The sequence below is a fragment of the Coffea arabica genome, chromosome 9c, assembly GCF_036785885.1.
Source record: "Coffea arabica cultivar ET-39 chromosome 9c, Coffea Arabica ET-39 HiFi, whole genome shotgun sequence".
NCBI classification, from domain to species: domain Eukaryota; kingdom Viridiplantae; phylum Streptophyta; class Magnoliopsida; order Gentianales; family Rubiaceae; genus Coffea; species Coffea arabica.
In genome coordinates this window covers 14,771,526-14,789,493 of record NC_092326.1, presented here as the reverse complement: position 1 = coordinate 14,789,493, position 17,968 = coordinate 14,771,526, and the positions used below count along the sequence as shown (strand labels likewise).

Here is a 17,968-nt window from a genome sequence, read left to right as displayed (position 1 = left end):
AGGAAAGTTGTAGAGAATGGTATTTTATAGGTACCTACAAAATTTCAGCTCAATCGGAGCAACGTAGGATGTGAAAAGTCCAAAATATCCTTACTATTTTAAGTATTTCCCAAGCAGTCCGTGTGATCAGTTAAGTCCAGTTTATCACGTTTTTCGACTAGGATCCATTCTGATTTAGCTTTTTTCCAAAACATGAAAGTTGTAGTATTCTGAATTAGATTTCAAATGCCTCTAAGAACACCTGATTCGGACTTGTGTACTCTGAGATATGTCCATTACAGTGTTCAGCATTTAAACAGCCGACGAATTGGTTTCTGGTTTAGTAATTTGAGAATTTGACTAAGTTACATTAGGAACTGGACTAAGTGACCTTCATGAATGTTGTAGCTCTGTGTCTTAGTTTCGAAACGGCATAGGTTTTGTCTCAATCCGATAAGCGTAGCTTCGGATATGTTATTTCCGCATTCGTACGTCAAATCTGTCTTGTCCTAAGTTGAATTTCTGCACTTGTGATTGTTGTAATTCTTATTCTTATGATATTGTGAGCCTATGGAACGGCTCTTGACTTGAATTGCTTATGTGTGATGTTGGGTTGTGGTTGAGGAAAAATAATGAAGCCAAAATGGCTGGAAAATTAGGTAAACACAAAGGGCGTGCTGCCCAAATTTTCGCTCGAGGGCTAGGTTTCTATTGGAACTTGTATACTTTTGTTTGGCCAATACCATGACCGGTTTTCCATTTTAAAAACACGATTTTTCATCCTGGGGTTCAAAGAACCCTCTTCTTACTTGAAAGTCATCTTTACACATTTTACTCCTAATTAGTCGGGTTTCTTTGTTTCCCTTAAATGTTTTGCTCGATAAACTGTAATATGTTCTCTTGTTCAACCTTAGGTTTCATTGGTGACTAAGGGTAATATCCGGAAGGATATTTTACACGTTATTTTGCATATCTAGGTGAGTGTTCCTTATTTGACTTTATGGCTTGTTGTTATCATTTGCTAATGTGTTAATTGCTTTTAATGATTTCCAGGCGAGTGTGTACTTTATCGCACTCGACCTAAATAACTGTGCAATTTTCAAGGATTTAATGATTGAAATGTTACTTGCGCATGAATGTAAGCCTTTTGGGCTGAACTGGCCATTGCCCCTTGTTACCGGTCTCCTCGAGCCAGAAGCGGACTCGGTCGGGCGATTAGGGACTTGGGTGAACGTTTGGTATACTCGAGTATTACCCTGTAGGTTGGTGGAGACTGGCCAACGGCCAGGACGGGGGTGAATGAATGAATGAACGAACGAACGAACGAACGAGGGTTTATTGATAAACGAAAAATGCATTTTCAAATGATTGGAGGAATAAGGGGAAATGTCAGGAGAACGAATGAACGAATGAACGAATTGCTCCTTGTGAGCCGTATCCTTTTAATGAATGTTACTATTGCTTTCCATTGTAAATGTTTCTTGAATTATTGATACTCCATGTTTAATGTATTGATTTGATTGTTTGATTATCTGTTTGGAACCTCACTGAGCTTTTAGCTCACCCCTTTAGTTTTGTTTTCCTTAACAGGGGACGGCGAGCAGGATGAGAGCATAGACTAGCCTAGTCTAGGTCTTTTGTTTCTTTTGTAATGGTTCTCGCCCTAGTGCTTGGCACTGGCTAGTTGTATGGTGAAGTGAGAACCTTTGTACATTTGATGGTTGTACTTCCTTTTGAGATAGCAATGTATATAAGTTCCACTTTAAGTTTGGATTGCTGCCCTATTTATTCTTGTGATTTGTTCTGGATTTGATTAAAGAACGACTGAGTCCCGGCGAGAGCTGGGCAGGCGGCCCGCCGAACCCTCTGGTACGCCTTAGGGGGAGGTGGGGTCGTTACAGCATCTGCTACCACATTTGCTTTTCCCGGATGGTAATTGATCGGTACAGTCGTAGTCTTCCAGGAATTCCATCCACCTTCGTTGCCTCATGTTCAATTCCTTCTGGGAGAAGAGGTACCTAAGACTTTTATGATCCGAGTACACTTCGATGGTCACCCCATATAGGTAATGCCTCCACTTTTTCAGTGCAAAGACAACTGCGGCTAGTTCCAGATCGTGAGTCGGATAGTTCTGCTCGTGAAGCTTCAATTTTCTAGAGGCAAACGATATCACATTCCGGTTCTGCATCAAAACGCACCCCAAACCTTCTCGCGACGCGTCCGCATAAACCGCAAACCCGTCCACTCCATTTGGCAAGACCAGTACCGGAGCCATGGTCAATCTTCTCTTTAATTCCTGAAAACTCGTTTCGCATTGGGCGTTCCAGATAAACTGGCCATGCTTCTTCGTCAAGTCAGTTAAAGGTCCTGCCAGTTTGGAAAAATCCTTAATAAACCTTCGGTAGTACCCAGCTAGCCCTAGAAAGCTACGAATTTCCGTGGGGTTCTCTGGCCTCTTCCAATTTGTCACGGCCTCAACCTTCGCCGGGTCCACCGAAATACCTTCGTGGGAGATCACATGACCCAAAAATGCTACTTTCTCCAACCAGAACTCGCCTTTACTAAACTTGGCATACAGTTGATGTTCCCGTAACGTCTGCAATACCACTCTCAAATGCTCCTCATGCTCCTCGCGTGTCTTAGAGTAGACCAAAATGTCGTCAATGAACACAACGACGAATCGGTCTAGATAGGGTTTAAAAACCCTATGCATCAGGTCCATAAAGGCGGCGGGAGCATTGGTCAGTCCAAAGGGCATAACGGTGAACTCGTAATGCCCGTATCTTGAATTGAAAGCAGTTTTCAAAATGTCCTCCTTCCTAATCAACAACTAGTAGTATCCCTGTCGGAGGTCTAACTTGGAGAAGACCACTGCTCCTTGCAACTGGTCGAACAACTCGTCGATGTGGGGCAGTGGATATTTATTCTTGATGGTCACGTTGTTCAGCCCCCGGTAATCAATGCACATCCTCAAGGTTCCGTCCTTTTTCTTCACAAATAGGACAGGAGCTCCCCAAGGAGACTCACTCTCGTGAATGAATCCCCGCTCCAAAAGATCTTGTAACTGCAACTTAAGCTCCTTAAGTTCTGCAGGCGCCATTCGGTAAGGGGTTTTCGAGATAGGTGCGGTTCCAGGCAACAGGTCTATTCGGAATTCTATCTCCCTTTCCGGTGGTAAAGCTACTAACTCATCAGGGAATACATCCGGAAATTCCCTCACTATGGCCACGTCTTCCACTTTTAACTTATCCGTAGGGGTATTAATTAAAAAGGCCAAAAATCCTTGCGCCCCTCGACTTATCAGTTTCCTAGCTCGTATGCCCGAGATTAAAGCAGATGAGGCTAACCTACCTCTTATATCCAACCTTAAGGTTGCCTCACCAGGAATGCGAAACTCTACTACTTTCGTTTTACAATCCAGTTAGGCATTATATTTGGCTAGCCAGTCCATACTCAGAATCACATCGTACCCCTTAATGGACAAGCTAATTAGGTCTCCCAAAAATCTCCTTTCACCTACCCATACATCACAATCCCTATAAACCATACTAGTCACCAAACGTTGATTCCCCGTAGGTGTACTAACTTCTAGGTCATATGGTAAACTAGCAGGTTTTATATCGATGCCACACATGAAATCAGGGTTAACAAACGAATGAGTGGCACCAGGATCAATTAAAACTTTGGCAAAGCGGTGGAAAATAGGGATCGTACCTTCTACGACCTCAGAAGATTCTGGAACCTGATGGGGCTCTAAGGAATATACCCTAGCCGGCACCTTAGGTTTGGATCCGTCTCCCTTGGCTGGTCCAGTATTGGTCCTCGACGTTGGTTGGCTCCCCTTTCCGTCTTGTTTCAGGACCGGACAAGTAGCTAGTTGATGGTCCGCACTTCCACACCGCAGGCACTTACCCTGTTTCCTCCAGCAATTATCCTCGGTGTGGTTTGTTTTCCCACAGTGCCCACAGGGACCACGAGGTGCCGAAGCCGAGCCACCTTGAACGTTCCCCTTTTCTCCTCGCCCAGCTTGGCCACCCCTGAACGGAGTCCCTCTGCCTGAGCCAGACTGTCGACCACCTCCCGTGCCTCGTCCAAATTTAAAGGGAGTACTCTTTTCACCCTGTCCAGAAGTACTCCCAGGAAAGCCACGCTTCTTAGCCTGGAAGTTTCGGACCTGCAGCCGTGCACTTTCCACTCGTTGGGCTTTTTCCATTGCCTCGCTAAACGTAGTGATTTGAGCCGCCGCGAGGTCTTTCTGGATCTCAACGTTCAAACCCTGAATAAAGCGCCTAATCCGTCGTTGCTCAGTCATGATTAATTCAGGCGCAAATTTGGACAGGCGGGTGAACTAACTCTCATACTCCGCCACAGTCTGAGCCCCTTGCCGGAGCCGGATAAACTCATCCTCCTTCCTCTCCTGGACTAGGGGAGGGAAAAACTTTGCATTAAATTCTCGGATTAAGTTCACCCAAGTCCTAGGCGTCTGCTCCCGCTCCCATTTCTGTCTAATTACGTTCCACCAGGAACGGGCAGCCCCCTCAAGTTGAAACACGGCAAAAGTCACCTGCCGTTCGTCTGGGTAATGTAGAGCTGCAAAAATGTCTACCATCTTCTCAAGCCATTTCTCAGCAACATCAGGGTCGGGTCCCCCAACAAACTTTGGCGGAGAAAACTTTTGAAAACGTTCTAGCGCTCTATCTTCGCTCTCGATATGATGGCCAGGGTTTCCGGGGTTAGGGTTTGGGTTCTGGCCCTGTTGTTGCACTACTTGTGCTAGTAAATTGGTCATTTGCTGCATAGCAGCAGCTATTTGTACATTCGGGTCTATTTGTGGTCCAGGATTGGGTCCAGTAGAGGTTTCCCCCGTTTCCCTAACCGGTGTGGGTTGTCTAGTTCCGCACCCACGTCCCCGACCACTCCGTGTACCTTCCATGAGTTCTACTTGATCTAGACAAGAATACTAAACCAAAGTAGTAACAAAACATATAAGCAACACTTAAATTTTGCACAAAAACACATAGGTATACAGTCCAAGCATAATCACAAACACACATATATACAAGCCAAACACATATATACAATCAGTCAGTCAAGTACGGCCAAGGCACGTACGTAAATAAACGATCCTCCCGAGGATAGGCCTATCAAAAGCAATTTACACGTAGCTAACCCTACATCCAAAACGGTTAGCTAAGGCTCTATCCCTATCCCTATATACATACAAAAACCACCACTATCCAAAAGATGCCTAAAGATCAAGGCCTAGTCAGTCTCCGGGGTCTGGGATCCAGGCGACGGAGTAGACTCCTCCCCAGTCTCGGCCCCAGCATACGAGGCCTCATCACTAGACTCCTCGAGTCCGTCGTCGCACAGATTAAGGATGGCCTCCGCACGACCCCTGACCTTGCAAGCTCGCTTAACCTCGCGCTCGCGTGCATCCCTCAATTGGTCATAGAGGTCATCAACTCTGTCCTTGGCCTCATGCACGTCATACTCTAGCTCCATGATACGTGCCGCCTGCTTCTCGTTGGTTGCCCTAACCTGAGTCACCTCAGCTTCCAACGTAGCAACCACAGCTTCCAACTTAGTGTTATCCTTAACAAGCTCCTTACGCTCCTTCGCTACCGCCAAAACTAAGGCGTTCGGGTAAGCATAAGTATCACGGCACGCACACCGTCGAAGGCGGTTGGCCGGGCTCCAACGCACCACGGCCCCCTTCTGCCTGATCTGATATGGAATCACGGGGAGTGCTCTGGGAGGTCTCACCCCCGAAGGACTAGCACTAGGGTCACCACTCGCATCCATCCTATAGCAAAGAAAGAAATAACATGAATACACTTAATAGGCATAAACAATAGAATCCTCAAGTCAAGCATTCCTATAACACCCAGGCTAATTCAAACCTAGGCTCTGATACCACCTGTGACAGCCCCACCTTCCCCTAAGGCGAACCAAAGGGGTTAGCGGACTGCCTGTCCAGCTCTTGCCAGGACTAACGGTACAGTTTACGTCGTTCTATTACGTTCCGGAACATACCATTGCGCGCAAACAAGTCAAAATCACGAAATAAAAATAACCGAAAATCGAAGCCGAAGATGAACAGTAAAATCACGTCAGAATCCGGATTCAGCACTGTTCATCCTCGCCAATTTTTTTCCTTTTCCGTTTGAAAAGCGTGTCACTCCGAAATTCATCCAAACAATAACCATACATAAATATACAATGGAAATCAACATTTACAAGCCAAACGGCCTACCAAAATATCTGTTTAGTTCATGCATATGCAAGTAGCCATTTACACACCAAACATTGGTGGAAACAAAGCACTTAGGGTTTTCACCCTCAAGGAGCTATTCAAAATACATATACATGAGCTCAACTTGCATCCAACTATCACAACCTTTTCCAAAAGTGTTCATTTTCCTGTAAGGAAAACAAATGACACGGAATGAGCTAAAGCCCAGTGAGCAACTAACACAATAACAACCAATAGCATATAGCATAACCGATCACTTAAAGTACCCAAATAAGCAATGAAGCAAAACGGTAAAAGGATACGGTCGGCTCTCAAGAGCCCATTTCCACGCTTGCAATCTTGATCCAACCTCATTGACTCTCCGTCAATGTTAAAAGTACCAAACCGTAGACCACCATTTACTTCCAATCCTTCCACCTAACATACCCCAACCGGGCCCGCACTTCATTTCAGTAGTTTTGGTAATACTCGAGTATACCGGAACCAAGAGTCTCGTTACTACAAGGTTCCTCAGTACAGTCCCCGTGGCATGACAATTTTCACGACCAAACCCTCGCCGGCTCGATCCAATTGACTACCAAACGGGGTTGAGCTCAGTAATACAGTAAGGCCGTTGGACATTCGTCCAAACGACACCAAAGCAGTTTCCATGAAATGGAATTCACCAACCAATATATCAAGTTCAGTAATGCAGTAAAACGGTAGCCAATCAGTGATACTATCAAAAGGGGTGAGGGCGGTCAAGTACACCCTCACCTAAATCAATTCCAATATCCAAGTAAGCCTTCAAGGCATCACATATAGATTTAGCAAAGCCACATAGTAACAATTAAGTGAGTAGTATACTCACCAAGTGAGAAAATGATGTTTCATGCACCGTCGTTAAACGAACGTCGTGCACCACCGTTTCCTCCTAGAACAAGCAAACAAATACAATGAGACTCGATAACGAGTCACAAAACAATGCTGAACACAACCCCAATAGAGTTTCATATGCATAAATAAGCATGATAGCAAACCAGAAATTAGAAATAGCATTAGTCTTGGCCCCGAATAGAAAAACTGTTTTGCCTTATTATGCGGTAATGGCACCAAATTCTCTACGGTTATCGGATGGAGGTACAAGACCCACCGTTTCGAAGCTAAGAACCAGGGCTACAACAATGTAGAAGGTCACTCAGTCCAGTTCCTAGCCCAACTAGGTCAAAAATGCCAAATACTAAACCGGAACCACCAAAAACAGGTTTACAATTCACATAATGCTGTAATTACTATAAATCAGTCTATACAGGTCCAAATGCCGAAATTCCAAAGGCATATGGTAGCTAAGACATCCAGCTACATTTCATCAGAAGACACCAACACCTAAATCCAAAGCAATTCCAGTCAAAATGGCCAATTACAAGTGCAGTTTTCGCATTCTGATCAACCCAGAACAGCAACAGTAAAATCGGCATATCTCACTCTACACTAATTTAAATGACCTGAAATTTTGCAGGCACTTCAAACTCATCAATACCTACAACTTTCATGTTTTGAACAAAGTCCAATTCGTCCTCTAACCCTATGATCCAAAACCGGACAGAATTAGGGGTTTATGAACCCTAACTTTCCATTTTCCATCCAAATCCAAAATTGATTGCATTTATCAACAATTCACACCTACTAGAGTCATTTTAAACCATTACCATTCATCATACAAGGCCACAACATCCCATTCATATTAAACCAAAAAATTCATCATAAAATGGAAAACTTCACCAAATCACTTCAAATCAAGAAATAAATCACATATTCCATCACTCAAGCCACTTCTAAGCATAACATAAACATCATTAGGTGTAGTAGGGTGTTCTAGCATCACTTACCAAGTAACAAGAGAGATAGGGATTGTGGACACCTTAGCTCTTCAAAACAACTTCACTAGACCACTCACTATCACTAAAAGGAAAGATTTTATGGAGTAGAAATGGATGTAAGCAAATGTTTTTGGGTGATTTGCACCAAGTAGTAGCTAGAACTTGAAGAGTTTCTTCTTTCTTCTTGCTAGAGAGGGCCGGCCATAAGGAGGAGAAGAAATGGTGATTTTTGAATGATTTTTGAGATATTTAATCCTTTGGTCAAAAAAGTCAAAAATTGGAATAGTGTTTCTTAAGTCATGTCCACTCTAATGGTGACAAGTGTCACCTCATTAAATGCAATCTTATCTTTCTTTTCCCTCTCACATCAATCAAATCTCACTCTCTACTTATCTCTTAACACCCGATAAATTTTACACAGTATCCGAAACTTAACCTTATTAGCCGAATTTTTCCGAACTTTTCGCACTAGTGGGTCCCACGTCCAATATATATTCCTAATTTTCTAAAAATTCTCCAATACTAGAAAAATCATCTAAAAACTATAATTACGCATAAAATCTACCAGGAAAATATTTCTAAACCCGAGAATGCAGAAAACATGCAATTAAGGGGAAATAAACCCTAGGAAAAATAATTAGGGTTTTACGGGTTCTCACATATCTCCTCGACTAATCGGTATACTCGAGTATTACCATCAGTGTTTATTGATGATTTTGGGCCCAGTAGGGGGTGTGAATGGTGGACGGAGAGTAGTGTAAGTGGTGCTTTACTGTATTGGTTACTTACTTGATGGTTGACGGAGTGTCAACTATTACTTGATCAAGCTCTGGTGATGCAATGGGACTTTGGCTCCTGAGAGCCATCCGTATCCTTATACTTTGGAATGATTACTATTTATTGGATTATTATTTCTTCCGAAAAACTTTTACACTTGCTCACTTTGAGATTTGCTACTTGAAATATTATTGTTCACTTTTATGAACTTTTGATGCTCATTAATTTGCTGCATTGATATTCGTACTTTTAAAATGGTCAATTTGTTATTTGGAACATCACTGGGCTTTTAGCTCATTCCACGCCATTTGTTTTCCTTACAGGGGGTTCGAGCGAGGCGTGAGACGTATACAGGCTAGCGTAGTCTAGTTATTTTGAGTTTTGAATTTGTACTCGCGCCATATCTCGACTAGGGTGATTTGTACTCGAATTGTAAACACTTTGAAGATTTTTGGTGTGTAAGCTTTGTATCTGGATTTGTGCATTGATGTATATTATAAGTTTGAATTGTGATGTTATTTATTGTATATGGATGTATGCGTGAGATGCGAGTGAGTGAGTCCTGGCGAGAGTTGGGCATGCGACCCGCCGAACCCTTTGGTATGCCTTAGGGAGATGTGGGGCCGTCACAGATGGTATCAGAGCTCCTATCGAGCTCATGCCGGGAGAAAGTTCTCAGACTGTGGGGATTGGCTTGTTAAGTGTGAAAAAAATATCTGTTGTTGGGGACCTTAGATATGTATTTTGGGTAGGAATCTCAAAAGTGGTTGATTTCCTCTTGAGCGTAGCTAACTCGGGTGGGGAATGATCATATTTTTGGATTCTTGTACCCGAGTACCAAAGAGTGATACCTTTATGATAAATCAATATCTCGAGTACTATTAGGATAAGTTTGGATGGCGAAAGGCAAGGCATGGGTGATGCGTCTAGTCAGGACTTCAGATATATTGAAGATATTAGTGAGATTTGGGGACCCTGATTATTCACGCGTACGTACTTGGTTGTACTTCGTCAAGTTTTAATGAAGTATAGTGCCTGAGCTATACCTAGGGTTACTGTCCCGTAGGATGTGTGAATTGCTATGATATATACAAAGAAAGTGTGTTATTTTCAATGCGTTTTATTAATTTACGTTTTATGATTTGAAAATACTTTTATTGAATGTTATAACTATTTTATTTTGCTTATACTTATTTACAAATAAATATATGAATTTACGAATAAATGAATGAATTTCGAGGACGAAATTCTTTTAAGGAGGGGAGATTGTGATACCCCGACTTTTAGGATATTACGGTTTCAATATTTTAATTTTTTTTACGACATTGTTTTGTTTTAAAGGTTAGAAACCCTAAATTCTAACCAAAAGAAAAAAAAACCCTAGTTTGCTTGTGACTAAGCGGTTTTCTTAAATCTCTTATATTTTAATCGAAACCCTAATTGTAACCAATAGAATTGTAAAATTCCTCACATTTTTCTTAAAATTCCTTTTATTTGGCATTTATTCCTTTCTAATAGTTTTACTACTCATTCACACCCTCAGTAATTACAATCCACCATAGAATCAAGGGTTTTCCCTTTAGGTTCTTCGTTCGGGTAAATTAGGGCTTTTTGCATATTTTGACCGTGTACTCACTCGGTGAGATGTGTTGATGTGGATATGGGTGCGCAACAACTTCAACCTGGGGTCAAGGACCCTTTGGTCAACATTGGTGGTTCGATGACAAGATCAAGATCCAAGAAGGTGAAGGAAGCTTTACGAGCCTTGATCATTCACCATACAAGCAAGGAGCAAGCTAAGTTTGAAGATTTGATGGACCATGAAGTTACCTTGTTCACTTGTACGTTTGAAGTGAAAGAATGATCTCATACTTGTTCGCTTACTTGGTAGTTGTTTTAAGACTGCCTAGTTTAGTAGTTGTTAGTCGTTGAGTATTTTATTACTTATTGGGCCTTATCGGGAAGCCTTAAAGAGCTGGCTCTTTATGCAGACCGAATGCCCATTCTAGGTTTATGTGGGCCGGATTTGCCCTAATTTTAGCCTATAAAAGACACCTATTGTATGAGTGAAAGGACAGATTATTACAACCAGAAATCGTGAGGAATTTTCCTTCAAGTTCTTATTCGAACTTACTCTTCAATTCTTGAGTTCATAACTTAGGATTCAAATCAGACTTTATCGATTAGTTTGTTCCCTAATCGTGGTGTTTTTTCATCCATCATATTTGCTTAAGGTTGCTGATTACCTTTATGTGTCAGAGGCCTTGAGTTCATGAGAACAATCGAGTTCAATTTTCATTTGGAGAAAAGATCCAACTTTGATAATTACAAGGTTGGGAGGGTCTAGGAGGGTCTTCCCCTAGGGTTACTCATCAGTTGGTAATCAGAACATCAGGTTAATTCTCTTTTAATTGAAGTTGTTCATATTTTGTTAGTTTGTGTCTTTTGTCACAAAAAAAAATACTGTAGCGATTACTGTTCATCGTTACTATACCGAATACTGTTCAGCGTACTGTTCACATTACTGTTCATCCGAGTAAAAAAAAAAACTGTTTGGGTGTTGTCTTTTTTGTGTTTTTTGTCCAATTTCTTGGGTCTGTTATACTTGTGTTTGGGTTGTTAGGGTTTAAAGACAAAAAAAAAAGAGAGTCATGTACCTTATATTGTTTTAATGCCCAAGTTGCTAGAGTAATGCTGGAATTTTCTTTTGAGTATTGCTAAAATTATGGTTTGCCTATTTCTTGAGTATTGGTTGTGTTCTTGTAAACCCTAAACACCACAACGTAATTTGGGGAAGTTCTTGAGCTTCTTGAACAAATTCTTGAAGTTCTTGGACCACCAAGTCTTGTTTGAAAGTTCTTGAACAATAAATCAAGAACTAGGGTCTTCTTGGAATTTGCATAACCTTTCATCCATTTTCTTGAACTTGTTGGTGTGACCTAAATTTGTGTTCCTTGAAGAGCCAAAGGAAAAGAAAAAAAATAGGAGAATGGAAAAAAAAGGAAGAAGAGAAGGAATCGGCTCTCACACAAAGGAAATCAAGTTTTCCAAATGTAGAGTTTCCAATTCTTGATTGGTTTCCAATTCTTGATTAGTCTCCAAATCTTGATTGGTTTCCCAAAACTTGAGTCTCCAAATCTTGATTGGTTTCCAATTCTTGAGTCTCTAATCTTAATTGAATTCCAACGACCCCAAACGACCTAACCAGCCCCAAAAACCCCCAAATCAGTTTCCAAAACCAAACCTAAACCGCCGCAAACACCTTAGCCAAACCGCCTTTAAATTCTTGGGTTTCTAAAATCGGTTGAGCTAGTCTTTGCGAGCCGATTTGACTGAAATTTGAGGACTGGTTCGTACATTATTTGAGCACCCCAAAAGCACCATTTACCCTCCAAAATACTAACCAGAAACTCAGCAAAAACAACAGCTCAAAAAAAAGTTCTAACTTCGGGTAGAGTTTTTCTAAGATTTGCAAAATTCTGCTTTGTGTCTTGTTACTTGCTTATAAGGTAATTAATTTTGGAATTTTTGAGAGTTTGAGTTGTTTAAGAATTTCGAGAAGGAAAATTTAGAGTGAGTGTGTTTCCTTGAGTGATACACGAGTGCTTGCAAGGTAGACTAGGATACACTTGTTTTGCAGGTTGGACAATATGTCTCAAGAGGGGAACATGCCTGAGCCATCTGAAACCGACATGTCACTCAAACTGGTGCTCCAAGCTCTTCAAAAACAAGCGGAGAGACATGAAGTTGTGATGACACAAATATCCGACAGGTTGGCTGCCATTGAGATGCGAGGTACCGGAGATACACACAATAGGACATCGAGTGTTCAGAGTGCTGATCATGATGCGGATGATGAGGGATATCATTCTAACGCCTCCTTTCGATCAAGGAAAAGCCAAAGGAGAGCGACGGAAGGTCGAGACGGACCTAGGAGAACCAATGACAATCTTGGTTCCATCAAGACCAAGATGCCTACCTTTCGTGGGAAAAATGATCCTGAATCTTACTTGGATTGGGTTAGGCGAGTTGAGCAAGTGTTTGAAGTCCACAACTACTCTGAAGAGAAAAAGGTGAAACTTGTAACTATTGAATTTCAAGATTATGCATCCATTTGGTGGGAGCAAGTATGTGCCACAAGGAGGAGAAATAGGGAACAACCGATTGACACTTGGATTGAAATGAAGCAAGTGATGAGGAAACGATTTGTACCTTTCCATTATACTACGGACTTGTACAATCGGCTCCAACGAGAGAATGAATCTCTCAAGAGGAGGGGTTTCATGCAATCTATCTCTTTAAAGCCGGTTTATGCAAGAGGTGATAAGAAGGTTCATTCAACATTTTCTAAGACTAAAGTTAGAGTTGAACCACCTTATGCGGAGTCATTTTGGGAGACATATCAACGTTTTCTACACCAAAAACAAATGGAGTCAAATGGATGCTATCAAAGTGAGTTTTCTAAGAAGGAGATAGCTGACCCTATTCCCAACAAAGGAGTATCTCATCCTATTGAACCATTTGTTGAGGAGGTTGATAATGAGAAAACAATCGAGGGCATTAAACTAGATAAAGAGATGGAAAAATCTGATAAGATGAGTGGTAAAAAGGAAGAAAAGAGAGAAAGTGAGACGATTTTGAGCAAAAATGTGAGGGCTTATTGTTTTTCTAACGAACTTACCTTTGCTTTATTTAGTGTTTCTTCGTTTGTGCAGATTAAGCAAAGTCAAGTGAAGTTAGTCATGCTATGCTCCATTCCAAAGTCACTTGTACAATTCACTAGCTTCCATGGAATTTGTCTTTTAAGAATTGAATTTATTTGGAATCATCTCATGGAACAATTTCAATTTAAATCTGTCCATACCAAAGGGGAATCAAGTCAAACCCACCATGAAGGGAGAATTCCAAATTTTGACTTTCATTTGCTACCTATGGTTCATTCATCATCTTTACCCTATTTTGAGTATAATTCCCATCCTAACACTTGTATTTCTTATGCAAATCATGAAGGAAGGTGTAAAAGGCTAGCAATGCCTTCTCAAGTTGAATCAATTGGTGAAAGGAATGATGAAATGTCAAAGGGAGTTTTCACACTTAAAACTTGTTCTATACCTTCTTAGTATTATTGTTCACTTTTATGAACTTTTGATGCTCATTAATTTGTTGCGTTGATATTCATACTTTTAAAATGGTCAATTTGTTATTTGGAACATCACTGGGCTTTTAGCTCATTCTACGCCATTTGTTTTCCTTATAGGGGATACGAGCGAGGCGTGAGACGTGTACAGACTAGTGTAGTCTAGTTATTTTGAGTTTTGAATTTGTACTCGCGCCATATCTCGACTAAGGTGATTTGCACTCGAATTGTAAACACTTTGAAGATTTTCGGTGTGTAGAAACTTTGTATCTGGATTTATGCATCGATGTATACTATAAGTTTGAATTGTGATGTTATTTATTGTATATGCATGTATGTGTGAGGTGCGAGTGAGTGAGTCCTGGCGAGAGTTGGGCATGCGACCCATCGAACCCTTTGGTATGCCTTAGGGGGAGGTGGGGCCGTCACAGTCTCCACCACTGTTTACTGTTCATCTAGAGCACCAAAGGTCTCCCTATTACTGTTTCACTGTTATTGGATCTATTTGAGCATTGGACGTCTGAGTACCATGATCTCCCTAGCTCACAAGAGCAATAAAAGTACATTTGAATACTGAATCATGACGTCATTGAAATGAACTATTGAGAAACTGATTTGATTACTGATTTTACTGGTTACTCGCTGAGGTTCTAGCTCACCCCAAAACTATTTTATTCCCCTCCACAGGGCTCGAGGTGAAGGAAGCATTTGTATTAAATTTCTCCGTGTGAATCGTTGGAGGATCTACTGTTTTACTGTCAGATATTAAACTGATAAGAACAAATACTACACTTGATCTTAGCCAAAAGGCCGAGAAAGGTATGCTTTAAAACGGCCCATCCACCTTGCTTTTATAGTCGCTGCAGTTTCCTGCAGTCTCCTACTAAGTCGATGTGGGACTATTTCTTATAGCTTTGGCTAGTACAATCAACAAGTTCTAAACTTAAAAAAGATAGGTTGGTGTGGGTCTATTTGGCCAGCAGCCAATCTATTCCTACATGGCTCTAAATCTTTGACGAACAAATGGCACAAAAAGCTACACTTATCGGATTGAAACGAATCTTATGGCGTTTCGAAGCCAAAACATATATCTACATTTCTTATGAAGGCCTCTAAAGCCAAATCATGCATTTTCATGATCAAAAGTGGAATTCCTCACGAAAACAAAAATCTGTCCACGAAATAGGGCTCATGCGTAGTCAAGCATATTTCGGTTATTTCATATGCTACAGTGCTCCGATTGAGCTAAAAATTTACAGGTAACTAGCTAACTCAATTACCAACAACTTTCATGTTTTGGGTAAGGGTTTATTCAGTCTCTAATATGCCCAAATAAATCCAGTCAGAACAGGGCAGATTTAAAACCCCAAACCTGGAATTTTCGCACAAAACTGAAATTTTTCGCAAATAACTGCAATTAACACACAAGGGATCCATTTAACACAATTTAGAGTCATCAATCCAAGGCCAACCATAATCATCATACGAAAATAGAAAAATCCCAAAAAAAATCAGAAATTTAGCTAACTCCACTTTAATCCATGAAATCTTCCACAAAGTAGCATCTATATCTGCCCAGCTCTCGCCGGGACTCAGTCGTTTACTACAGTCCTAAAATAAATGACAAGATAAATCTCAAATATACATCAAATGTTCCACAATATACATATACTACAAACTAAAACCTCAAGAGATACAAGCAATAATAATTTCCAGCATAAGACAAAGGTCCTTAGTTCTCACATAAGTACAAGTACAAGTACAATCTCAAATATTACATTCATGCATAGTGCCAATGGCTCCCTGTGAGCACGTATCCTTTTAATGAATGTGTTATTATCGCTTTCCTTTGTAAATGCTTCTTGGCATAGTGTTTAACTTATTGTTTGATTATGCGTTCGGAACCTCACTGAGCCTTTAGCTCATCCCTTTAGTGTTGTTTTCCTTAACAGGGGAAGGCGAGCAAGGACGAGAGCTCAGTATAGACTAGCCAGTCTAGTTCTTTTGATTCTTTTGTAATGGTTCTCGCCCTAGCGCTTGGCACGGGCTGGATGTTTGAAGAATTGAGAACCTTTGTATATTCGAAGTTTGTACTCCCTTTTGGGATAGCAATGGACATAAGTTTTGCTTTAAGTTTTGGATTGTTGTTATTCTTATTCCTGTGATTTTATTCCGATTTTAATTGAGAACTGAAGTGAACGACTGAGTCCCGGCGAGAGCTGGGCAGGCGGTCCACCAAGGAACCATTTCCTTCCAGATAATACCCTCAATCACCAAGGAACCCTAATAATAACCAAGAGAAAATATCACAGCTAAACCATCCAAAATTTAGGTGAACCAAAGAAAATTCGAATAATTTGAAAATGCTAAACCATTCTCCTTTCATTCCCTTATTTCTCCAATCATTTGAAAATGCATTTTTGTAAGTAAAACCCCTCATTTGCATTGGCATTCGTTCATTCATTTCATTCACCCCTCCTGGATGTTGGCCAGGCTCCACCAGACTACAAGGTAATACTCGAGTATACAAAACATTCACCCAGGGTTGCCAAATCGCCCGACCGAGTCCGATTCTGACTCGAGTCAATTAGTAACGAAGGGCAGGGTCCAATTCAGCCAAAAGGCTTACATTCATGCACAAGTAACGTTTCAATCATTTAATCATTGAAAATTTTACATTCATTTAGGTCGAGTGCGATAAAGTACACGCTCGCCTAGAAAACTCGTTTTGAAAATCATTGAGAGCACTTAACACATTATCAAACAATAAGAGCAAGCCATGAAGTCAAGGAAAATATAACAAACAAGGAACACTCACCTATTTAAGCAAAATAATACCCAAACTTTCTTTCCGGATAATACCCTCAATCACCAAGGAACCCTAATAATAACCAAGAGAAAATATCACAGCTAAACCATCTAAAGTTTAGGTGAACCAAAGAAAATCCGAATAACTACTAGTACAAAGTATAAGTATAGTTTTGGAAGTGAAAAGAGTACATTTAAACCAAAGAACATGAGTAAAATATTTGTAAAACTTATACTCACGCGTAAGAATTTGAAATCTCCATTTGAATCGAAGTGACAAAGAAAACGTATTTCTATTAGTTGTAAATTTAATTTTTTCAAGGGTACAAGTTTCGGCTAGATTCTAACTTATATACCTTCTCTTGAATACAATCTGATAAGCGTAGCTTCGGTTGTGTCCGTTACGCAAAACAACGTCAAATCTGTCTTTTGTTTCTTGACTCAACCTTCATTTCCGCACATGCTCCTAGCTTGATTCTGTACTTGTATGACTTGGAGCCTATGGAATGGCTATTGAAATGAGATGATTTTGTATATGACTTTGGGTTTGATTGAGGAAAAGAATGAAGCCATAAATGGCTGGAAAATAGGTAAATACAAAGGGCGTGCTGCCCAAATTTACGCTCGAGAACTAGGTCGATATACTTGTGACTTGAGTAAAGCTTGAGAATGAATACCACGTGAACCATCTACGAACCCTAATACCATGTCAAACAATAAGTTAAACAATATCAAGAAGTTAAACACTATAATCCGAACACATAATCAAACAATAAGTTAAACACTATGTCAAGATGCATTTACAAAGGAAAGTGATAATAACACATTCATTAAAAGGATACGTGCTCACAGGGAGCCATTCATTCATTCGTTCAATCATTCTCCTTTCATTCCCTTATTTCTCCAATCATTTGAAAATGCATTTTTGTAAGTAAAACCCCTCATTTGCATTGGCATTCGTTCATTCATTTCATTCACCCCCTCCTAGACGTTGTCCAAGCTCCACCAGACTACAAGGTAATACTCGAGTATACCAAACATTCACCCAGGGTTACCAAATCGCCCGACCGAGTCTGCTTCTGGCTCGAGTCGATCAGTAACGAAGGGCAGGGCCCAGTTCAGTCAAAAGGCTTACATTCTTGCACAAGTAAC

The 17,968-nt window shown here is 40.8% G+C and overlaps 1 pseudogene; it reads right to left on the bottom strand.

Moving 5' to 3' along the window:
• Positions 1–14,738: 14,738 nt before the first annotated feature.
• LOC113709192 (U2 spliceosomal RNA) lies at positions 14,739–14,831 on the bottom strand (annotated as a pseudogene).
• Positions 14,832–17,968: the final 3,137 nt, after the last annotated feature.